At 44.0% G+C, this 23,208-nt stretch overlaps 1 protein-coding gene across 3 annotated transcripts in view; it reads left to right on the forward strand.

Moving 5' to 3' along the window:
- Positions 1-723: 723 nt before the first annotated feature.
- ZNF217 (zinc finger protein 217) overlaps positions 724-23,208 on the forward strand; it is a 38,227-nt gene continuing 15,742 nt past the window's right edge. The window contains exons 1-2 of one of the 3 annotated variants that reach the window (XM_032605640.1): positions 724-820; positions 11,927-12,006. The gene's annotated coding sequence lies outside the window, so the exon portion shown is untranslated. Of the gene's footprint in view, positions 821-11,926; positions 12,007-15,284; positions 15,489-15,732; positions 15,833-23,208 lie in introns of those variants that run through there. The other 2 variants (XM_032605642.1, XM_032605641.1) reach the window with 2 other exon arrangements.

Below are 23,208 nucleotides of genomic sequence, written 5' to 3' on the forward strand. Positions count from 1 at the left end.
CAAAGCAAGTGGGAACAAAACATAATCTCTTAAAATATTTTTAAGAGGACATGCAGGCTTGGTATTTGTAAAAATATGTCAACAAAATGTGCTAACGACGTTTGAAAAAAAGTTGTCAAAGAGGCCAAGGAGATTAGTTAAGTAGAAGGGCTGATTTAGGACAGGGAGACGGATGGCTAATGTCGTTTTGGCTGACATTTACTGAGTCAGTTTTAAGGTTTTTAAGGTCTCATCACCATCAGCCCATTTAACCCTTAAAGGCGCCTGATGCACTGGGGACTGTTATTCCCATTTTACAGGTGAGGTAGAGAGGCTAAATCATCGGGCTGAGGTCCCCCAGCAGCTGAGCAGTGGAGTCAGGATTTGGATCCAGGAAGCCTCTGGAGACTGTACTTTATTCAGTTCCGGTTTCTGGGAAAACTTGCTGTGTTAGTGTTGGGAGCTGCTGCAAGTGAAGTGGTGAAGTAGCTGGTTTGGGATTAACTATGCTCCAGAAATTTAGGGCAACTGTCTGATCTTTAGTCTAGACCCAGGGATTTTTTTGGTCACTCTGTGCCTGTCAAGTGTATGGTTCAGACCTTAATCTCCTCTCCAGCACTTCTCCCAAATCCCAATATCCTATTGGAGGGCGTGGCTTGAGAGGGCACACCTAAAGTCAGGAGATTCTTCTGTTCCACATCCTTTCCTGCTGCCGCTCACCTCTGACCTCCTCCTTCAGGGGTCGCTCAGGCCTTGCTTGACCTTCAGTTTGGAGAAGATGCCCAAGGAACACTGAAAGGTGGGTTGTCTCCGAACTTCCTGGAGGATCACCCAGATTGAGGTATGTATCCTTTTTTCCAGGGAATTCCACGTACTTAGTCTACATTGGGTGGGCGCTCAGATGATTGAAAGTGCCTCAGTTCTGGAGAGGACAAATCCCTCACCTCTATAAACACACTTCTCTTCTCCAACCCATGAATAAGTACCCTGGCAGGGTCCTGCAGTGGGTGAGCTTCTGTGACCCTGGTCAATAATCTTCATAATAATAGTGTGTCTTAATTAAATGTTTACCATGTGCCAAATTCTCTGCAAAACATTTTACAGGTGAGGATTTATTTATTCCTCTTAAATACACTTGTCAGTGAGTATTCTTACCTCCATCGGTAAAATGGGGAGAACAGAGGCAAAGAGAGCTTAAGTGAGGTGGCAAAGGTCGCACGGCTGGGTAGTCCAGAGTCTTGGTTTGAACCCAGTTTTATGAGCTCAGCCCTTTAACCACTATCCGTATGACTGCTCGGAGTTGCAGGTTTCTAATCTGGGCGAAGAGGGTACTGACTCTGCCTGGGTATCCAGTAATGGTGCATACAATGTGCTTGGCCTATAATAAGTACTTAATCAAGGATCCCTATTATTACCCTCTAGTCTCCTAAGGCCAAGGTAAACAACTTAGGGTGAAAAAGAATGGCGTGTGGCAGCATGGCGTTTGGAATTAGACGGGGCGAGAATTGCACTTTTATTTTTTTTTATTTTTATTTTTTGCCGTACGCAGGCCTCTCGCTGTTGTGGCCTCTCGTGTTGCGGAGCACAGGCTCCGGATGCGCAGGCTCAGCGGCCATGGCTCACGGGCCCAGCCGCTCCGTGGCATGTGGGATCTTCCCGGACCGGGGCACGAACCCGTGTCCCCTGCATCGGCAGGTGGACTCTCAACCACTGCGCCACCAGGGAAGCCCCATTTTATTTTTGTTGTAGCACCTCTAGGAAGTCAGAGAAGTTAGTAAGTCAGAAAGCAAGTTAATCTCTGATGGCTATAGTTTCCTCATCTGGCAAATGAATTTAAATATACTTAATTTATATATACATTTACATTTCTATATATTTACATAAATATAGATAGGTTATCAGGAGAGCTAAGTAACAGCTTGATTGGATACAGTAGATGTGGAGTCAAGACTCTGGCACATAGCGGGGGCTCAATAAATTATTTTATTTCTCCCTTCTTCTTATCCTTCTTATCTCTTCTATTGCTATTGTGCTCGTTATTGTTGTTGTTATTGTAAACGTAGCCTGAAAATATGAACACACTTAAATATCTGAGTGATTTCAGCAAAGGAGACTATCTGCTTTACTACTTTGGAAGTGCTCTTAATTTTATCATCTGTTTAATAAGCCTCTTAATACCCCAGCCAGGTCATCATTCCTCTGCTCAAACCACTCCGTGGCCCTCAGGCTCATTCAGATAAAATCCTATCTTTACAAAGTCCCAAAGGCCCCAGGCAATTTATATGCATCCCCTCCATTCTCATTTTCTGAGTTGTCTCTTCTTACTTCACTCCAGCCACTCGGCCACCATGCTAGCTGCCTGGTAGTTCCTTGAGTCACTGGATACACACTTCAAGGTCTTTGCAGGCCAGCCTTTTAGCCTCTTTTCCCAGAACCCCACATGGCTCCCACTGCAGCCCTATTCAGATCTTTACTCAGACATCTCCACCTATGAAGTCAACCTGCAGTAGACTTTTTTTTTTTTCTTTTGGCCACTTCTTGGCATGCGGAACTTCCCTGACCAGGTATCGAACCCTCACCCCCTGCAGAGGAAGCGCGGTCTTAACCACTGGTCTGCCAGGGAAGGCCTGGACTAGCCTATTTAATATCCCCTCGCCTCCCACACCTACCCGTTCCATTTCCTGACCCCTTCGCTCCCCTTATTTTTCTCCATAGTACTTACTTAACACACTAGGCTATTAAATGTTCACTTTGTGAGGATAGGCGTTTTGATTGGTTTGCTTTCCTGCGGCATTCCCAGCACCTAGAACAGTGCCTGGTACACAGTAGGTGCTTAGTAAATGTTGTTGAGTAAGAGAGTAAATGCATGAGTGAATGAAAGAATTCAGGGAGCATATTTATTTAATTAAATAGAACAGCTAAATATTGAGACACTTCCTGTGTGCCAGCAGCTGTGACATGGAGGAAACTGGCCTTCCCTTCAAGGAGCGTGTGATTCATTCAGGTGGGCTAAGCATAATCCAGCAGATGTCACAAAGCAGGGGTGAACAGACAGTGACTGAACAAAGAGAGGGCGGTGGCATTTGGAGTGGTCCTTGGGGAGTGGGCAGGATGGCTACAGATTGGCTTTTGCACATACATGGCACATGTATTTGGAGAGATTCAGAGTGACAGTGGGACAGGAAGCCGTCGCAGAGCAAGGAGACAGGTAAGCAGAGAATGGTTTATCAAATGTTCATCAGAATGCAGTACATGGAGATACTAAACATTTTATTCTCCGTTTTTTTTTTTTATTTCCCAGTGTATTCAACACAGTTTGGAATTTCTTTTTAGTAGGCATATGAGTATGCTTTACATGTAAAGAAATTAAAATATTTAGCTATCACCAAACTGTCCTGGATCCTTGCCCACACTTGAGAATTAACCAGCTTTTATTTGTGTATTTCCATATATATATTTCTTATTTATTTATTGAGATATAACTGACATATAACATTATATTAGTTTCAGGTGGTACAGCATAATGATTCAGTATTTGTATATATTGAGAAATGATCAGCATATATATGTTTCGTATGATGTGTGTGTACATATATATTTACATTAATATACGCATACATATATACATATGTATACATACGTATGTGTATACATAAACATGTATGTGTATATTAATGTAAATATAGGTGTACATGTATATGTATATGTAAATATATTTATATATAATATACACACATACATATTATATACATGTATTTCCTTGGAAATATATTTACATTAATATACACATACATATACACATATGTACACATACATATATGTATACATAAACATGCATTGCATATTAAAGTAAATATAGGTGTACATGTATACGTATATATGTATATGTAAATATATTTATATAATACACACATAAATATTATATACATATACATGTATTTACTTTGGAAAATATATTATTGTGCGTGTCTTTTTTTTTTTTTTTTTTTTTTTTTGCCGTACGCGGGCCTCTCACTGTTATGGCCTCTCCCGTTGCGGAGCACAGCCTCCGGACGCACAGGCTCAGCGGCCATGGCTGACGGGCCCAGCTGCTCCGCAGCATGTGGGATCTTCCCGGACCGGGGCACGAACCCGTTTCCCCTGCATCAGCAGGCAGACTCTCAACCACTGCGCCACCAGGGAAGCCCCTGTGTGTGTCTTTTTAAACCAAAATGGCATATGTTTTTGCAGCCTTGTTTTCTTACTCCACAATGTCTTGGTGATCTAGCCACACAACTTCATTCTTTCCAACTGCTGTCTATATTCTTCAGTTCGGATATACTGTAGTTTATGTGGCCATTTTCCTTTTTGTGAACACATAGGTTGTTTCTAATTTTTCACTGTTTTAAAATGCTGCAATGAACATCCTTGTGTATGCTTCTTTAAGTACCCGAGTGATTATTTCTCCAGGGTAGGTACTGTAATTATATGCTTTTCTGTTTATTTATGTTTTAATTTGTTAAATGTCTCTTTCTCCTATTAAAATGTAAGCTCCATGAAGGTAGGAATCCAATTTGTTTTGTATCTCATTCTTTAGTTACTATCTAGCCAAGTGCCTGGGACAGAGGAGTGCTCCCAAATAAATATTTATGGAATGAATCTGGCAGAAAGCTTGGCTGTGGCCGTAGTTTTGCATCCTAAGAGAGGGAGGTATGGCTTCTTTTGGTAAAATTAGAGATTTTTGCACGGGACAGTGGCAGGATGGTTATTTGTGGGGTTCGGGAAAAAGTATTCTGGGTTAGGAAGAAGACAGGTACAGGAGGACCGGTTAAGAGATTACTACACAGATCAGAATGAAACAAGAAACAAGGCCTGTGGAAATAAGAAGGAAAGGGTGCATTGAGAGATTTTGAGAGGATAGCATCTGTAAGATTTGCTAGCTGCTGAGCTCTGACAGGCAATGTGAAGGAAGGCATGGATGTTTGAGACCTAGTCTAGGATATTTTCATCTTACAAACCTATATTGCTTCCCAACTCTGTGAAAAGCACTCTGCTAATTGCTGTTTGGGATATACTTTGCATGACCTTTCTCCCCTACCTTCAAAGGAGATTTGCAGACTGTTGGGGAAGACAGGCCGAGTTCACAGGGACACCAGGAACGCCAGGGAGTGACTGAAATGGGAGGGGACTAGCCCCGGGGCAATGGAGTAAAATATGGCTGGTCCAGAATGCGGGGGAGGGGAGGCACATTGGGTGAGGAGGTTTCAACTTTGCCCCGGAGCCACACACGGCTGACTGGTGAATATTCAGGAAATAGAGTGTCAGGCAATGCGTATCAGTGCTGATTTTTATTTATTTATTTAATTTATTTTTGGCTGCATTGAGTCTTCGTTGCTGCGCGGGGGCTTTCTCTAGTGGCGGTGGGCAGGGTCTACTCTTTGTTGAGGTGCGCGGGCTTCTCACTGTGGTGGCTTCTTTAGTTGCAGAGCACGGGCTCTAGGTGCGCAGGCTCAGTAGTTGTGGCTCGCGGGCTTAGTTGCTCCGCGGCATGTGGGATCTTCCCGGACCAGAGCTCGAACCCGTGTCCCCTGCATTGGCAGGCAGATTCTTAACCCCTGCGCCACCAGGGAAGCCCCAGTGTTGATTTTTAGAGGTGACAGAGTTGAGGTTTGACATTGGGTTCAAATGGCCCATTGGCTTTAGTCTGTAAGATAGGGAATCAAACTGTTAGCTGTGTGACCTCAGTCAGCCTACTTAACTCTTCTAAGCCTCAGTTTCCTCTTTTTTAAGGAAAGGCAGTAATAACTCAAGGGGTGATGATTGATCAGATTACAGCTGGTGCCAGGCACGGCGATCAGTGACTGCTGTGATTCTGTGATCCTACCCTTGGCAGAAGGAAAATGGGGGCTTGAAGCAAGAGGACTGTAACTTCTTCATGTTTGCTATGGCTTCTTTGTTTAACCAGGATGAGATCCTTCAGGAGATAATCTCTCAAGGAAGAAACACTTGAAATTCAATAGTTCTTTCGGTTTTACTACTATTTTTGTTCCCGTTGGCATCCCAGCGCTTTTGGAATAAAGTCCAAAGTCTTCACAGGGCCCACCAGATCCTGCCAGAAATTTTGTCTTTATTTTAAGACACGTTGGGAGTTTGGGGCAGGGCCCTGATGTGATCAGATTTGACTTTTGAAAAGATCAGTGCAGATTGTGAAGAGCTCAGTGTGACAGAGATGTGATCGTCTGCATCTCTCCTGGATTGGCAGATCTGCAAGCTCAGAGTCCACTTTCCTCATAGCTGTATCCCTGGTATGTGGGAAAAATGCTGGGCCCATTACTAGGAGAATGTAATGTGATAGTAGATGGCAGGCACCTGGCGCACAGCATTCGCCCTCATTTTGCATCCGGTATTTTAATGAGCAGCTATTATGTGCCAGACATGGTTCAAGGTCCTGGGGATACACCATGAGGTGTTGGGGTGAGGCTTGGCCGGTGTCTGCACAGGAAAGGAGGCCATTGTGATGAAAGACAGTGAGGGAGGGGGAAAGGGTGGGAGAGGAGCTGAGGTGGAGACCTAGGCAGGGGACCTGGGTATGAGGAAAGTCGTGTATCTGTAGGTAAGGACAGAGGCCCTAGAGGCAAGTGCTGGATTTAGACTCCTGGCTCTGCTGCTTATTGCCAGCTACTTAATCTCTTTGTGCTCACGTTCTTTGTCTATAAAAATGGAAAAATATAGGCCCTGCCTCGCAGGGTCGTTAGGTGGATTAAATGAGTTACCAAATGAAAAGCACACATGAACTCAGTCAACGTTAGAGCTTATCAGCTAAGCCTCTAGGCAAGCTGGCCCTGTTTCTGGCATAGAAGTTTTTTGAACTGTCAGTGGTTTAGTCCACCCAACCCATCCCAAGGCAGAGAAATGCAGGAGGCTCTGCTGGGTGTGAGTTTGGACAAGTCCCCACTCCTGATGGAGTTAACAGTCTGATTCAGACCAAAAAATGAACGAAAATAAAATTCCTAATCAACCAACTATATAAACCATTCACTACACCAGTTATCTCATCCAAAAGGGAGAGAAAAGTGAGTTCAAAGACTCTGAATGCTCTTTTAGCAAAGTGCGGGACCTCTTGGGTTTCAGGTCTGATGTAAAGGTCATCAGGGGATCTGAGTTCCAGGTGTACCCAAAGATGAGTCCAGACACAAGTGGAGCCCCCTGCCGAGTTGACACTCAGCAGTCAAGACAAGGGTCATGGTAAAAACAACCCTTTGCTGTTATACAGCACAGAGCTTCCCCTTGGTATGACGGGGGCAACCCCACTGTCCAATGAGGCAGGTCGAACAGAGGTTAGAAGCCCCATTTTACAGATGAGAAAACTGAGCCAAGACCCCAGTGACTGGCCTGAACACCCAAACTTCAGGTCCCTTTTGGCTGGATCTCACTGCGGCTGAGTTCTGTGCATTAGTATTATTTCTATATTCATTTGTGTTGAACACATTTATTGATCCCTGCTATAGATAGGCATCATACTAAGACTTGGAGATACAGCAGAGAACAAATCACAGTATCATGTATTTCTATGGAGTTTAGACTCTAGTGGGAGGAGGACAGGCAGAAATAATTACTATAATGTGTGATGAGTATAATTGCATTGGTTTGAGCTCGGGGGGTACCTGGCAGGGATGCATGATCCAATGTCGGTGGCTGACCCAGCTCTCTACCCACGCTTTCTTCTCCATCTACATTCCCTTCCTGGAGAGTCTCATGCAATTCTGTGATCTTATGTATTCATTAGTGGTGGAGGACTGTGGGAGAAGGTCTGAGGTTGAAATCTAGAAATAATTTCTGGACATCTAAATGGAGCTGGAGTAGACAGCTGGAAATATATTTTGGGATTTAAGGGGAGAGGTCTGGGTGGGAAATATATAAATTTAGGAGCCTTATAGATGGTATTTTGAGCCACTGGACTGGATGAAATACTTACGGAATGAGTAGGAAAAAGACTAGGCTCCAGCACTGGGCCCTGGGGCACTTCAGAGCCTGGAAGTCTGGGGAAAAGAACCAGCAGAGGGGATGAAGGAGCAGCCAGTGAGGACTGGTGGAAATCAGCAAAGCGTGGCGTCCCAAATCAGGGGAAACGTGTTTCAAGGAAGAGGACAGGGTTGACTCTGTCGAGGGCTGCAGATACAGCAAATAGAATGAGAGCAGAGAATTGGCCATCTTTTTTAAATTAATTAATTAATTAATTTATTTTTGGCTGTGTTGGGTCTTTATTGCCGTGCACACGAGCTTTCTCTAGTTGCGGCGAGCGGGGGCTACTCTTCGCTGTGGTGCGCGGGCTTCTCATTGCAGTGGCTTCTCTTTGTTGCGGAGCATGGGCTCTAGTCGCGTGGGCTTTAGTGTGGCATGCGGGCTCAGTAGTTGTGTCTCTAGACTGCAGGCTCAGTAGTTGTGACACACGGGCTTAGTTGCTCCATGGCATGTGGGATTCTCCTGGACCAGGGCTCGAACCCGGGTGCCCTGCATTGGCAGGCAGATTCTTAACCACTGCGCCACCAGGGAAGTCCCTGACCATTTTTGATATCCTACTGCTACCAGGGTCAAAAACCAGTCCTTGGGACTTCCCTGGCGGTCCAGTGGTTAAGACTCTGTGCTTCCACTGCAGGGGGCATGGATTCTATCCCTGGTCTGGGAACTGAGATACCACATGCCTTGTGATCAGGCCAAAAAAAACAAACAAAAAAACCAGTCCTTCCCTCTGTCTTTACAAGGTCCTGCCTTATTATTTCCTTGCTCCCCTGTCCTCACCCGCTGGGCCCCGATGCACTGGCCTCCTTGCAGTGCTTTCCCCAGGTCAGCCTGTCTTCTGCCCTTAGCCTTCTCACCTTCTGCTTCCTGCCTTAGTATGCTTTGCCACCGGACTTCCTGGAGGTCTCTGCTCCTCAGGGAGCCCCAGTCCAAAAAACAGCAGGCATCTTCCCCTCTCCGCTGAGCCTGTGTGTTGTCTGCCTCCCTCTAGAAGGTAAGCTCCAAAACGGAAAGAACTGCGTTTGCTTTGCTTACTGTAAGCTCTAGCTCCAGTGCCTAGAACAGTGCCAGGCCTGCAAAACTCTGGGCTTACAAGCTTTACAGTGTGCCTCAATTTTCCCAAGAGTCTTATGAAAACAGAAATACTATTTATATAAATAATATAATTATATTATTATATAGTTCTTCCAGTTTTATTGAGATATGATTTACATATAGCACTGTATAAGTTTAAGGTATACAATGGAGTAATTTGGTGTATGTATACATTTTGAAATGGTGACCACAATACATTTAGTTAACATGAATCATTTCACATAGTTACAAATATTTTTTTTCCTTGCGATGAGAACTTTTAAGATCTACTTTCTTCTACTAGAATATATTGATATTATATAGCACAGGGAATATAGCCAACAATATAATAAATTTTTTTTTTAATTTAAAAATTAAAAAAAATTTTTTGGCCACGCCACACGGCATGGGATCTTAGTTCCCTGACCAGGGATGGAACCCGTGCCCACTGCATTGGAAGCACAGAGTCTTAACCACTGGACCACCAGGGAAGTCCCTATAATAACCTTAAATAGAGTATAATCTACAAAAATTTTGAATCACTATGTCATATACCTGAAACTAATATATTATAATACTGTAAATCAACTATACTTTTTTGGGGGCGGGCCACACCAAGAGGCTTGCAGGATCATAGTTCCCTGACCAGGGATTGAACCCAGGCCACCTTAGTGAAAGTGCTGAGTCATAACCACTGGACCGCCAGGGAAGTCCCTAAATCAACTATAATTTAAAAAATTAAAAGAAAAAAATTTACCTCACCCTTATCCGCCTCCTCCATCTTCTTCTTCTTCTTTTAAATTTATTTTTGGCTGTGTTGGGTCTTCGTTTCTGTGCGCAGGCTTTCTTTAGTTGCGGCAAGCGGGGGCCACTTTTCATCGTGGTGCGCGGGCCTCTCACTGTCGTGGCCTGTCTTGTTGCAGAGCACAGGCTCCAGACGCGCAGGCTCAGTAGTTGTTGCTCATGGGCCTAGTTGCTCCGCGGCATGTGGGATCTTCCCAGACCAAGGCTCGAACCCGTGTCCTCTGCATCGGCAGGCAGATTTTCAACCACTGCTCCACCAGGGAAGCCCCCATCTTCTTCTTTTTCTTCTTTATCACACATTTTATGGATCAGGAATTGAAACCCATGAAGATTAAATAGTATTCTAGGATTAATGCAGCTGTCAAGAGGTTGGAGCAGGAACGTTTGAGCCCAAGATTGGATTATTGGAGAGAAGACCTTCCAACACCTTGTCAGAGGGCCTCCCCCCAGAGAGCCCAGAGTTTAAACCTCTCAGGGGGAATAGAAGCTGATTTCCTGAAAGACTGGAGAGGTAGAACTAGGCAAAGGGAAACGCAGGGCTGGAGCCTCTGGGTCAGAGAGAAGGCCTTGTGGCTGGAGCTTAGAGCTCTAAGCAGAGGGCTTGCCAAGACTTGAGGCTGGAGACTTAGGCAGGGGCCAGATCTACAGGGTTGGCAGGCAGGCTCTGGAGTTTGTTCTTTTTCCTGAGGCAATAGGAAGCCATTAAGCAGGGTGGTGACACGATCTGATTTACACTGTAAAAGATCTCTTGGGCTATCGGTGAAGAACATAACTAAGGCAAACCTAGAAAGGAAGAAGCTTGGAGACACCTTGGTATATTTGGAGGAGTGAGAGATCGTGGTCCTGTGCAGTAGCCTTGTGTTAGAGATTTGAGATATATTAAGATAGAAATTATAGGCCCTGCTGATGGATTAAAGGTGTGTGTGTGTGTGTGTGTGTGTGAGAGAGAGAGAGAGAGAGAGAGATACGGGAGGTGGGGCTGGAGATGAAATATCATAGTTTGACTTCCAGGTTTTGGCTTACGTGGGTGGCTGGAAGATGGTTCCATTTATTGAGATGATGAGGAAAATTGCATTTCAATAGATGTTAGTTACTTTTCTCTTCTGTCACCTCCCGCTCACCCCACAGCTCCCCATTTGGAATATTAGATGAGTACAAAAGCTTTAAAGAGGTGCTCCAAAAGTTACATGACCCATGTAATTTATTTTTCTTCTAGTTTTATTGCGATATATTCAACATATGCCATTGCGTAAGGTTAGGGCGTACGGCATAACGATTGACTTTTCACAATCACGAAATGATGACCATAATAAGTTTAGCGAACATCCATCATCTCATATAGACACACACAAAAAAAGAACAACTTTTTCTCCTTGTGATGAGTACTCAGGATTTACTCTCAGCTTTCATATATAACATACAGTGGTGTTGATTATACTAATCATGTTGCATATTGCATCCCTAGTACTTTATATATATATATATATATATATATATATATATATATATTTTAATTGAGGTATAGTTGATGTACAGTGTTATATAAGTTTCAGGTGTACAACAGTGATTCAAAAAATTTAAAGGTCCATTTACAGTTACTATAAAATACTGGCTCTATTCCCTGTGTTTACAATATATCCTTGTAGCTTATTTATTTTATACATAGTAGTTTGTATCTCTTAATCCCCTCCCTCTATCTTGCCCCTCCCCCTCTTCCCTTTGCCTACTGGTAACCACTAGTTTGTTCTCTATATCTGAGTGTTTCTTTTTTGTTAATATTCTCTAGTTTGTTTTATTTGTGACCCGTGTACTTTTTAAAGAAAGTTTACAGTGACAGTTTGAGTGGAGTCAGCCTTGGAAAACCATCCAGGATATTGGAGAAGATGCATAGAGGTTGTGTTTGTAAAGTGGGGCAGGGTACTACTCACCAAACTTGCCAATGGGACAGACACAGCCATGATTGGTTAGTCAAGCTGGGATTGCATCTAAACCTCTATTTATACTGAGCCTTATTCTTGGCCCCTCCCTTTTTTGGTTTGCTTATAAAAACCAGCAATCACATCTCTTCCAGTATTGTTCCGAGTCAGGTGGACCGGCCAACTCAGGGAGAGAAAGCCTCCTGGTTCCAGACCCTGCCTCCACTTCTGCAAGGTAATTTCTGCTACTTATTTTTATCATGTATTATTATGATGTTTTGTAGGGCGTTTAAAATTGTGAGATGACTTGAATGGGATGAATAAACTTAACAGGAAAGAGAGAAGTTTAGTGTTCTCTGGAGTCGCTGGTGATCCCTACTTCATTTAGTGCATTCTGTCCTGTTAAAAGAGCTGCCCTTCTTCATTTCCTTCTCAAATGTCCCTTGTAGTTTGCAGAGCTGGCAGGTTTGCCTAACTTTTTCATTTTCTTTTCCTGCTAACTCCTCACTGCAGTTTTTCAGGTTTTCCTGCTCTGAACACTGAATTCTTTTAAGTCTGTGTTGGCTGCGTTTCAGCTCCAGGGATTTACATACAGTTTCCAAATCGTTTCTCTATAATAGTTCCACAGTAAAATAAATACTTGCGAAAATAAGAAGATCATAACGGCATCCTCCTCTGCTAATGAAGGCTAACTCTCAAAAGATGATTCCAATGAATGTTAAATATAGCAAATTAGAAGGGTTTTTTGTTGTTAGATCTGCGAATGCGGTGGCAGGCAGGAGCTGGAGAGAAAATCAGAAGTTAACTAAAGCCAGAGGGCTCCTATCACTGGGATTAGATCAGAGATAATGGTGCGATTTTATAAGCATACACTGGGAAATAGATCTTAAGGAGGGCTGGTCTGTTTGGATAATTGTGAAAAATGAGGTGTAGGTGATGTGCGTCGCATTAAAAAGAGGTGAAGTGGGGTCTTTCGCTCTCTCCCCGAATAACGTGTGCCGAGCATCAGCTCACATTTGAAGGGACATTTCTGGTTCCATTGTTTGTGTCGCCTGCGTCTCTGCAGCACCTGACTCCTTTAGAGATAGTCTAGCTGGGGTGGGGGGGGGCGGGGGGAAGGGGGGGCGAAACAGGATTATGCGTGGGCGGAGCTAAGTATATGGAGACCAACGTTCGATTTTCGATTTTCATTTCATACGATAATAATGAGTTCCTGGCTTTACTACAAAACCGAATGTTCCTGGCGTCCTCCTGTTGCTTTTGGAGTTTTCATTCTTAATTGTTTTAACTATACACGCTTTCCAAGTAAATCTAAGGGGCCGGAATGTGTCCCACAGACGCCCTTACAGCACATTCAGATCACTCTATGTCCATTTAAAAAAACAGTATGTGTTTGCAACCCAGCACTCAGCCATTGGCAGAATTTTTCAACGACTTCCCAGTTTTGTTGGCACGTCTCCAGGAATAAGGTTCTTTGTAATTCTTTGCTCAAACGTAAGATCGCCTATAAAACGCTTAGCGGATAGAACAGTTAATAAAATTACTTTCAATTTGAAAATCTACAAGGTAATATGGTTTTTTTGTTGTTGTTCTATTTTTTATTTTTTGCCGGGCCGGGGTGGGGGGGGGGGAGGAGAGAGAAACAGTAACTAACAAACCATATGATGCTGTTATGCTCACAAAGTGGTAGTTTTGTGAGGGCATAGGGAAAAGTACCATTTTTTGCTCAGAAAATAATTCAGTAGCAACAAGGTCTGAGGGCCAGGAGCCTCATTGTTCTTAGTGAAACGATTATTTGTCAAAACATTTGATTGTTTCCCTATTCCTACTGAAAAGTTTGGACTTTTATTTTGCTCAATTTTGACACTAGGATTTTTAACTATCAGTGCTATTGTGTTTACAGCTTTCAAGGTTTCAGAGTTCAAAGGTTATCTATTAACATGTAGAGTGAGGCTACACTTATGTGAAGACTCAATTTGGTTTCACTTGTTCATAGTTTCTTTGTTTTGTAGTAGTGCCCGAAGTCATTTGTTTTGGTAAGTTAAATGAAGTTTCTTGTTTAGGAAGAGTGTGTCTATGGACTGTATTTTGGTATGTGACTGTAAGACTTTAAAAAATATTTTAAACAAAGATTTTCATCTTCCCTGAGAAAAGGAACTCTAGTACTAGAAGTGATCAATATCAATGTACTTGAGTGAGGAAAAAAAAAAAGAGTTCTGGCTTAAGAATCTACTTCTGGAACTGCTAATTAATTAAGTGTGAGTAAGTAATTGGTTCACTTCCTTTTTAAAAAAGACTAACCAGACCATATGTGGGGTTAGTAGTTATATATAAAATGACAGCAAAACATCACACTTGGCAAATTCTTCCCCTTTGCTGAGAAACTGTCTCTCAAGTTCCATTTCCTACTTATTAAGGATTGCACTGCTCACCAGCGGAGCATTTATGTAGGGCTTTTTTTGTCCTGATTTATTAAAAATATACTTTAAGGGCCTTTCTTGATATGTTTTAAGTTTTTCCATTTTGGACACACCAAAGGCCAATAAAAAAAACACAACAAAACAAACTTGGCTATTTTGTGGTGACTTAACGTAGCACCCTTTACTTTTGCATTCGTTTGCATCTTGGGGCAGAGAACTTGGTGGATACGATTGTTGCTTCTTTGGTTCCTCCTTGGGGCTTACTTAAAATGGGGGAATATCACTGGCCTTCGGAATCATAACCTTTTCTTTTTTAGTGAGCAAATAAAAAGAATAGTTGCGAAACGCTTTCAATTAAGGGGAGGGGGAAGGCTAGTTTTTTTTTTTTTTTTTTCCTCCAGTTTTAAGCCTGGTTTCATCCACGTGGATTTCTATCAAAGCCAAGTGGATTCTTGGCATCTAGGCCAAGTTTAGAAACCTCAAGTTATAGCAGCGCAAGCTCAGCCCTTTCAGAAAAATAGGAACAACTAAAAGTAGTTTAACGGAGATACTAATTTAAAAAATATTTTAATCATCTTATCTTATCGACCTTTCTCATGCTTGAAGAAAATCTGAAAAAATGTTGTTTGTGCACAGTTGCCTTCTAACCTACCCAAATGGGGGTAAAGGCTTTTCGTTTGTTGGTAATGCAGGATGACCCAGGAGTCCGGGCGACCAGCCCCTCCCCTCGCCTGGGCACACCTTGCATGGGAGGGGGAAGCGGCGAGGCAGAGGCCTGGAACTGCGCTTGCGCGCTGCCCTCGTGGCCCCCTCCCCGCGTACCTGTCACTGGAACCGCCGGGGCGCGCGCGGGCCACGTGAAGCCGGATGGCGGGAGGCGGGGGTTGTGGGGGTGGTGAAAGGCGCGCGCGTGCGCGGGAGTGGCAGGGCGAGAACAGGGAGTGCGCGCGCTCGGCCGCTCGCTCGCGTCCGGGAGGCGGGGGTCCGTGGCGGTGGGCGGGGCAGGGGCGCGCCTGCGCAGATCACGTGGACGTGGGGGCGTGGCAGAGGGCGTGGCCGGGCGGCCGGTGAAGGCAGGAGGCGGGGCGTCTCCGAGCGGCCGGGCCGAGGGAGGGCGCAACAGCTGCTCCCTGAGCACTTTCTGACCGAACAGTCCCCCTGCGCCTGACGCGCCGCGCCCCGGCGGCTCTAGGGACCCCCCGCGCCTGCACTGTCCTCGCGCAGACGAGTAGGGGGCGCCCGCGCCTTTGACCCCCGTGAGCACCCCCGCCCCTCTCACCTTAGCCCCGCGCCTGAGGTGAGCCCGGCCCCCAAATCCTCCAGGCGGGGGTGGGGGTGGGGGACGCTCCTTTTGGGGGGGTCTTCAAGGCGCGAAGCCCCGAGGCGCCCTGGGGGATGGCCTCGCTTCTCGCGCAGTGGCCCCCAGTCTCTTTTGGGGGGCCGGTGCGGGCGCGGAATCCGGGAGGTGTCCGCACAAAAGGCCGAGAGAAACTCCCCGTCGCCTCCCCTCCCTTTTGCCTTCCCCGCCCCCTCCCCTCCTCGCCTGCTCCCTCCTCATTCAAACCTCGGCTCGCTCGTGTGGTGTCAGTTCAGTCCCGGCCGCCGCCGAGCGAGGAAATGGCCGAGGAGCCGGAGCCGCAGGTAAAGGGGGCCCGCCCCCCGCCCCCGCGGGGCCCCAGGGGGCTCCTCGTCTCGCCCCTCCGGTGTCCCCCGAGCCAGCCCTCGAGTTTCTCGTGCTCGTTATCTCGTCCCCTCCCCGGACGGCTCCCCCGCCCCGCCGGCCCCCCCCCACCATTCCTACTCTCTATTTCGCTCCTCTAGGGCGCCCCCTCCCCTCCTGGCTTCTGAGCGATTCCACTGGCGAGAAGGTGTCGGGCGAGCCCCCGGTGTGCACAGACTGTGTTTGACCATCACACTTACTCTGGGAAACAGTCTAGATGGCTTGGGGGCGGAGAAGTGCCCCGTTCCCTGGGTCGGGAGCCAGGGGCCCGCCGGAGGGAGCTCGGGGGCTGCGTGGGGGGCTGTTTCTGAAAAGTTGGGTGGCTCCGCCGGGCAGGTCTCCCCGTTTGCCAACTCTGCCGTGGGGCGCGGGCGGAGGGGAGCGGGCCGGCGCGGGGTCCCCTGCTATGGCCCGAGAGGGGCCGGGGCAAGTTGGAAACAGCCAAAACAATGCGTCCTAACAGGCATCCCCCGCAAACAATGGCCGGGACCGTCCGCACGGGCCGGGCGGAGGGCGCGTCTACAGGGGCCAAGGGAGGGGCTTGGCCTCGCCGCGGACCCGGCCGCGCGCCCCAGCCAGCCCTCCGGGCGCCCCCAAATCCGTCCCCGGGAGCCCCGGTCCTCTGCCCACCCCTGAGCAGGCGGTGCACCGGGCTGCGTTTCCTGTATGTGTGATAAGGGTTTTTTTTCCCCCCCTTTAATTTTAAAATATTTTTTTAACTTTTTTTTTTTTAATAACCCTTAAATGCTTTAAGAATATATCACTCAATTCTAGTGGGAAACGCAAAGCCAGCTGGAAGCAGAACTAGGAACTCTAAAGGGCAGGAGGGATTGAAATGTTAGCCTAAAAGTGTTTCTTTTTTTTTTTTTAAAAGGGAAGTTTCTGCCAGGAGGCGCAGAGTGGCGAGACCGCTCAGTTTCAGATGTAGAGCCCTCTTCACTCTTGATTTGGCCCCAAAATGCGAGCCGCACGGGATGGGGAGGGAGAGGGGGAGGAGGGCGCTGCTGGGGGCCCCGGGAGGCTGGATTTGGGATGGCCCGGGCGGTCTTGCTCCGAGGGGGCCAGACCTGGCCTGCGGGGTGCGCAGGCCGCGGTACCTGCGCCCCGGGGGTCGGAATAGAAGTTCAAGTCCCGCGTTGGAGCCCACATTTTAGGATTCAGGGTAGGGCCACCGAGGACGGGAAGCCGCATTCTTGGGCGGGTGGGTGGGGGTGGGGTGGGTGGGTGGAGGCAGTTTCCCCCCAGGGCTTATTAAAGAGAGCAGGAGAGGGCCACCAGTGGCCACTTCTGGGACCCCAAGCAGCTTGTTCACACTTGGAGCAGTGTAAACTTTTTTTTCTCTCATTTTGTTGCTTTTTCCAAGAAAAGGATAGTCACTTCAGAGTTTGAGGCTTTGCTGTGTTGTTCCCCTTTGAAATTCCTTGAGCCTCAATTTATCTTTCTGGATCAGCCTATATGGCTTGGAGCGTTAAGCTTGAACATTCCTTCACGTGTATTAAAGACAGGCGGGTGCAGTGGTTCTTTGGCCGGTCTGGGGTCCTATGTTATTGACCACCGTGCAAACGAGCAGGTTTCCTAGTTTTCTAGATCGTTTGGAATCATTAAGGTGTATGTTTTAAGAAGCCTAGGTCTGATTTAGTTCAGGTTGATTCAATTATGTCTTCATCGCTTTTGAGTTGGTTGAATGAGTTGACATGAGATTAAGCCCAACAAAAGAAAAGGCAGGGTAACAGCAGCTGCCAGCCAGGCCTGGCCACTAGGTAGGGGTCCTTAGGAGGCCTTTACCTTCTCTTTTGTATGTGTCAAGAAGTACATTTAAAATGTTTTCGACTGTACTTTTTCCCCCCTGGAATGGATGGGGGGATTGATTGATAGCAAATAAGACTTAAAATAGTGAATTTTGTAATACTTTGAGAATGAGTAATAGATCTAGATTTTCTAAAAAGCCTTTAGCGCAGTAGTGACAAGTGTAGAGCAATAACCTAATTGCTTCTTGTCTGAAAAGTGTAACAGTCAAACCACTAGTTTGTGCTTGCTTAGTTAATGTGTGCTAAGAACTTTTAAGGTGTGTCCTTAATGGTAGATGACTTTTTCTGAGAAGTCCTGTTTATTTTAGATACTGTTTTGTTTAGTATTCTAAAGACTGTAGTAGTGCGTGTGCGTGCGTTCGTGCGTGTGTGTGTGTGTGTGTGTGTGTGTGTGTGTGTGTGTGTTTAATCCTGGTGTTTTAGTGGAAGTCGACCCCCACCCCACATTGCTGCCATTTTAAATCAGTTATATAAATCCTGAATTCCAGAGGCAGGGACTTATTTAAAAATTCAGTTGTCAATAGCTACAGGCAAAATGTATCATTTATTTGGCTTGTTTGGTAGAATAGGGTTAATAATCCGATTGTTTGGAATTTTAATTATTTGGCAAGACGAGGGAGGCTGCTCCTTTAGAATTGCACATTGATTTTGCATGCTGGAGGAGGGAGTAGGGGAAGATTATGACTTTTCTAGGTAAAGGACACAGACTTTTTTCTTTCGTGTCCAACTTCTTTCAGTCCTTTTATCTTCACAACACCGTCTAACACTGCCGTTTGACCTTTGCTGTGTGTTTTTAATAACTTGTGAGATCGAAGTTTAGTAGTTGTCTTGGGTTCATATTATTCCCTTTCACTTCTTAATCAAAAAAAGGAACTAATACACCACTCAGATAAAACTTGTAGAAAATGTTTTGCTCCTTTGTCCTGAAGAATCGATTTAGATAACAGCTTGGTTGTTTTTTTTTTTTTTTTCCAAGTAGGGGAGGAAGAGGGAGGGGTGAAGGTTTTGACTTTCCCAGTAAAAAGGTTTAAGGTGGAGGTCGGTCTGTGTTCTCTTAATAATCCTCCATTTTTGGCAGTGGAACTTCAGGGAGGAATAGCAGCCCCTGTTTTAATAAAAACCCCTTCCAGTGGTCCTTTTCAAGAGGAAATCTGGAAATAAGACTCAGTCATCAAGTCACTTACAAACTGATGAAATAATTAAGGAATATAATGGCCTGGCAAGGACAGAGTCCCTCTGTCTCCTCATTTCAGATAAATGCTAATCACTTCTCTCTCTTTTAACAACATTTATGATGAAATGGCCTGTTTTTGCCACAGCAGGGTTGCTTTGCCAACCCAGAGCACTCTTAATTCTGATACGCTTGATTAGAGCCTCAGGGGTCCCAAAAGATGTGCTGTTTTCCCACTTTGTAAAATTACATTCTTTTCTCACAGTTGTGGCAAACATGATATTGGTTGATAAGAACTTTTGAGTAGTTTTAATGATTCTTTACTGCTTACAATCTACTACTTTAAAAAAAAAGGTAGACTTTTATCTCTCTTAAGACTATAAATGATTGGACCTTTTTTACATTTTACATGAAGCTTTGTTTCCATTTGCTCAAAAAAAAAAAAAAAAAAAAAGAAAAGTCAATTCAGATCATTCCAGCTCACAGATGCCACTATGGCCTGTAAGCGTTTTCTAGGTTGCTGGGTATGACTTGTTTTAAATGGTTCATTTCTAATTTCAGTTTAATTGTGTAGTAGTGTGTTTAATAGATGAATTGGAAAGGTGAAGTCAAAGAACTGAACAATGGCTATGTATTTTCAAGCTTCAGAATTACACAGTAAGAATGAAACACATGAGACAGTTGGATAAACTGATGAGTATTCATTCCTGTAGAATAAAATAAATGTAAGGAGATTTTAAGTTAAATGACTTTATTTGGAATATACTGAGTAGTTTTCAAATTGCTGAGGTGTGCTGCAGAATAAAAAAAAACCTGGAAGGTATTTACAGAACAGCCACTGAAGTGGAATTAGAGGAATCCAATCATATTAAATACTCTAAATAGTGAAGAGTTTAGTTACAGCATGTAAATGAAAGTCGTGACAGTGGAAGAGTCTTGATTTGTATGCCTCATCTTCAGATCTTTGGGGGAGGGGTGCTGACTAGTTTAAATGCACGTGGAAGAAAGAATGAGTTACACAAAGACAGCAGGAAATTTCTTAAATCTGCGGTAGGGAAGCTTGATCATCATAGCTGAATGGCCTCATTTGGGGGCAGTATAAAACCTTCTGAAATGTTGGTGAAATGTTGACTTTTGGCAGTAAGGTGATCTGGATTATTTTTCTCCAACTGATACTACGGTTAGGCAAATTTGCAGTGGTATGTAGGGCAAAGGATTGGGAATTGAGACCATGAGGGCAGATAGAAAGAAATCTGACTTTGAGGAAGTGGGAGGACAGGGACCATCCTTTCCTAAAATCGGCAGCTATTGATAAGTAAGCTCAATGCTTGTATAAATCTATCTTCCCAATAAATAGAGGGGCAGCCCCTGTCAGCCAGGTGCCACCACACGTTGCTCATTTATGCTTCGGCTTGGAATGCTCATTAGAACACTGTATATTTGAACATTTGTTGACGGACTCTTCTGAACATCCCCATAACTTCCTGCCCAGGGTAACAACATAACTGAGTTACTGGAAATTTGGGGCCAGTTTGGTAATCTTGTGATAAAGTTGAGAAATAAAATTACTAAACCCGAAAAGACAGCTTAATAGCTTGTATGAGAGAATTAGTTTAATTCTTTACCCTTTGTCCTCGAGCTTTACCAGAGTTGCTCTTGGCCTGTACGGCCCTCCACTTGCTGTGGGAGAGCAGTCCTGGAGTGAGCTGCTAGTTTTTTAACGGGTTCGTGTAATGTTTTGTGTGTTGGTGTTCATTAGTTTCTAGTGTGTCGGGGAACCTTCTGAATTTAAAATATAGTTCTGTGGACTGGAAATTGAGTCCACATATGTATTGTTCCTGAGCCAGCATTAGGAAGAACACTTGTTTTTATATTTCCTACCTGTAACAAATCAGGATAACCTCAGAACAGTTCAATTATACCAGAAGAAGTGTTTTTGTGTTTTTTAAATTAGTGGATAAGTTCTTTTCAGTTCAGTATATAAGTCTACTGAGCAGTGATTGTATTAATTGAAGGGAGACTTTTTTTTCTTATTTTTGAGAGCAAATAGGTGATTTGAAAGAGCCAGACATACAGCTTTAGTATTTACTCAACAGAGATGGGGAGGGGAATATTTAAATGTGGCTAAAGAAAGATCTCATGCCTTAAAAGGCATTGCCCTTGTTTATATATAATCTGAAGTTGGTTAAATTGGCTATAATTAAGAACACTCACCATTAGGCACTGTGGAAAAAGAGGTGTAGTTGTGTAGGGTAATGGGTAATATGGTTATAGTGATTTGTATATCTGTGTGTGTTATATACACACAGATATACAAATACATATACACACGTGTGTGTGTGTGTGTGTGTGTGTGTGTGTGTGTGTGTGCAGTGTTTTCTTTGTAGAGAGTTAAAGAATACAGGTAGTTTTTTTTTTTTTTTTTTTTTTTAGTTGAAATCTCTCTGAAGTTAGTCCTGTCCAAAATTTTTGCAAAATACTTAAGGTAGTACTGGTTAAGTGGTAATAATAGAAACTCACGATAGCAGTGTGCTTAAGTAAAAATTAAAACAATTAATTTCCCTTATAATTCTTTTTTTCACGTCAAGATGGAATTTTTAAAAGCCAGTTTACAGGCCACAGTATCTGTTAATATTGATAAAACTAAAACTTAATATGTGGTGTTTTAAGTTCATATTAAGATCGTTTATCAAGCTTAATTAATTTAGGAGGAATCAGGCAGAGTTCTTAATCATGACGCTGAAATACGCTAGTAGGAATATATTTTTATCCTACTTTGGTCTCTAATCCCATGTAGCACCGAGCACCTACACAGAATTTCAAGAAAATGAGCCTTTATCCCATCGGATCTTCCCAAGCTTTGCCTTTGAACAATCATTTGCTTTCGAATAGATTGTAATGTTGAATGTAAACTGCGAATGTTTTAGTCTTTCTCTCTCGCTTAACTTTTAAACATCTTTCCACAGCTATGTTAGGAAAGTTGGGTTGGCCATCTGCTCAGTGGGTGTGACCTTGGTGATTTCCTTGCAATAGTGTTGAAGGATTTAAAGTTGTAGGTTTTGATTGCCACTGTAGATTACTTTGTAGAGTTGTCTTCACTTGTCAGATTAAGGAAAAAATAGTATGTGCAAAATAGAGAAGGGAAACTATAGAAAAACCGGCAGTTTCCTAACCACATCTTGGAGATAATTTTGAAGTTTAAAGGATACAAATGAATTGGCCGGAGACTAGTAGTTTGTTTAGACTGAATGTTTTAGTGATCATTTATTTGGACACTTAGGTAACTTGGGTGGTGGTAGGGGGAGTAGATTTGTAGGAATACTGCAAATTACTTGACTATAAATAGAATTTTTAAGTGTTTTTGACAGGTTTTGAGGGCCTTGAATACCTTATTGCTCCATACTATGGTAATAAATATTCCATGCCAAGACATGTCAGATAACCTGTTCAGCCGAGGTAGGGATGTGGGGTCTCTAAAGGCGACAGTTTGAGTACAGCTGTACATTAAGAACAGTATTTCCAAATGAACATTGTCAGCAAGGTGGCATTCACCTCTAATTTACTGTGCTTAAGCACAAATTATGGTGCTTTTCATTAAGTGTTGTATACTGGGTAGTATCAGTATTTGCTAATTTCAAGGTCAATAGGTATTGGCAGAATTCATAGTAAATTTACTCACAGATGAATATCTGCTTTAAAAAGAGATAAATGACCTAAAGAACACCAGACTTATATTTCAGGTGGTTGTAGCAGTTATGGCTTCTGTTCTTTTCAAAGCTTATGTTGTGGTGAATTAAAAGTATCTACTTAAGTGATCACAATATAAACCCTAGTATTCGCTCAAAATATTAGGTTATACTGAATAACCTCTTGCCTTAGGTGCCTTAGGTGTGTCTGGCTGATGGTCAAGTGCTGTCATTAACCTGAGTAAAGGTTAAGAAAACTTGTTTTAGACGTTGAAAAACATTTTTGCTGAGCGCCTTTCAGTAAGCTGAGTGTGTTCAGAATGCTCACTTTTCTTCAAACTAAAAGCAGTTAGACTGTAGGTGTTGGTTTATAACGTCTTCCCTACCCCCTCCATCTCCAGTTCTTTGTCGAGACAGACAATTCACTTTATCAGCAGTGCCACTGGCGTACTGTTGGCGTCCGTGTGCTCCATACATGGAAACGCCGAAAGTGCTGGGGAGCCTGTGTGTGCACACTTCCTTCAGTTGGAATGGTGATCTGTTGCTGTTACCAGTAATTAGGTTACGATGTCTGGTTTCCTTAAGTTCTGTTATTATTAAAGTCTTTATTATTACAGGCACTCTATAAAGAT

The sequence above is a fragment of the Phocoena sinus genome, chromosome 15 (genome assembly GCF_008692025.1).
Source record: "Phocoena sinus isolate mPhoSin1 chromosome 15, mPhoSin1.pri, whole genome shotgun sequence".
Classification (NCBI taxonomy): Eukaryota; Metazoa; Chordata; class Mammalia; order Artiodactyla; family Phocoenidae; genus Phocoena; species Phocoena sinus.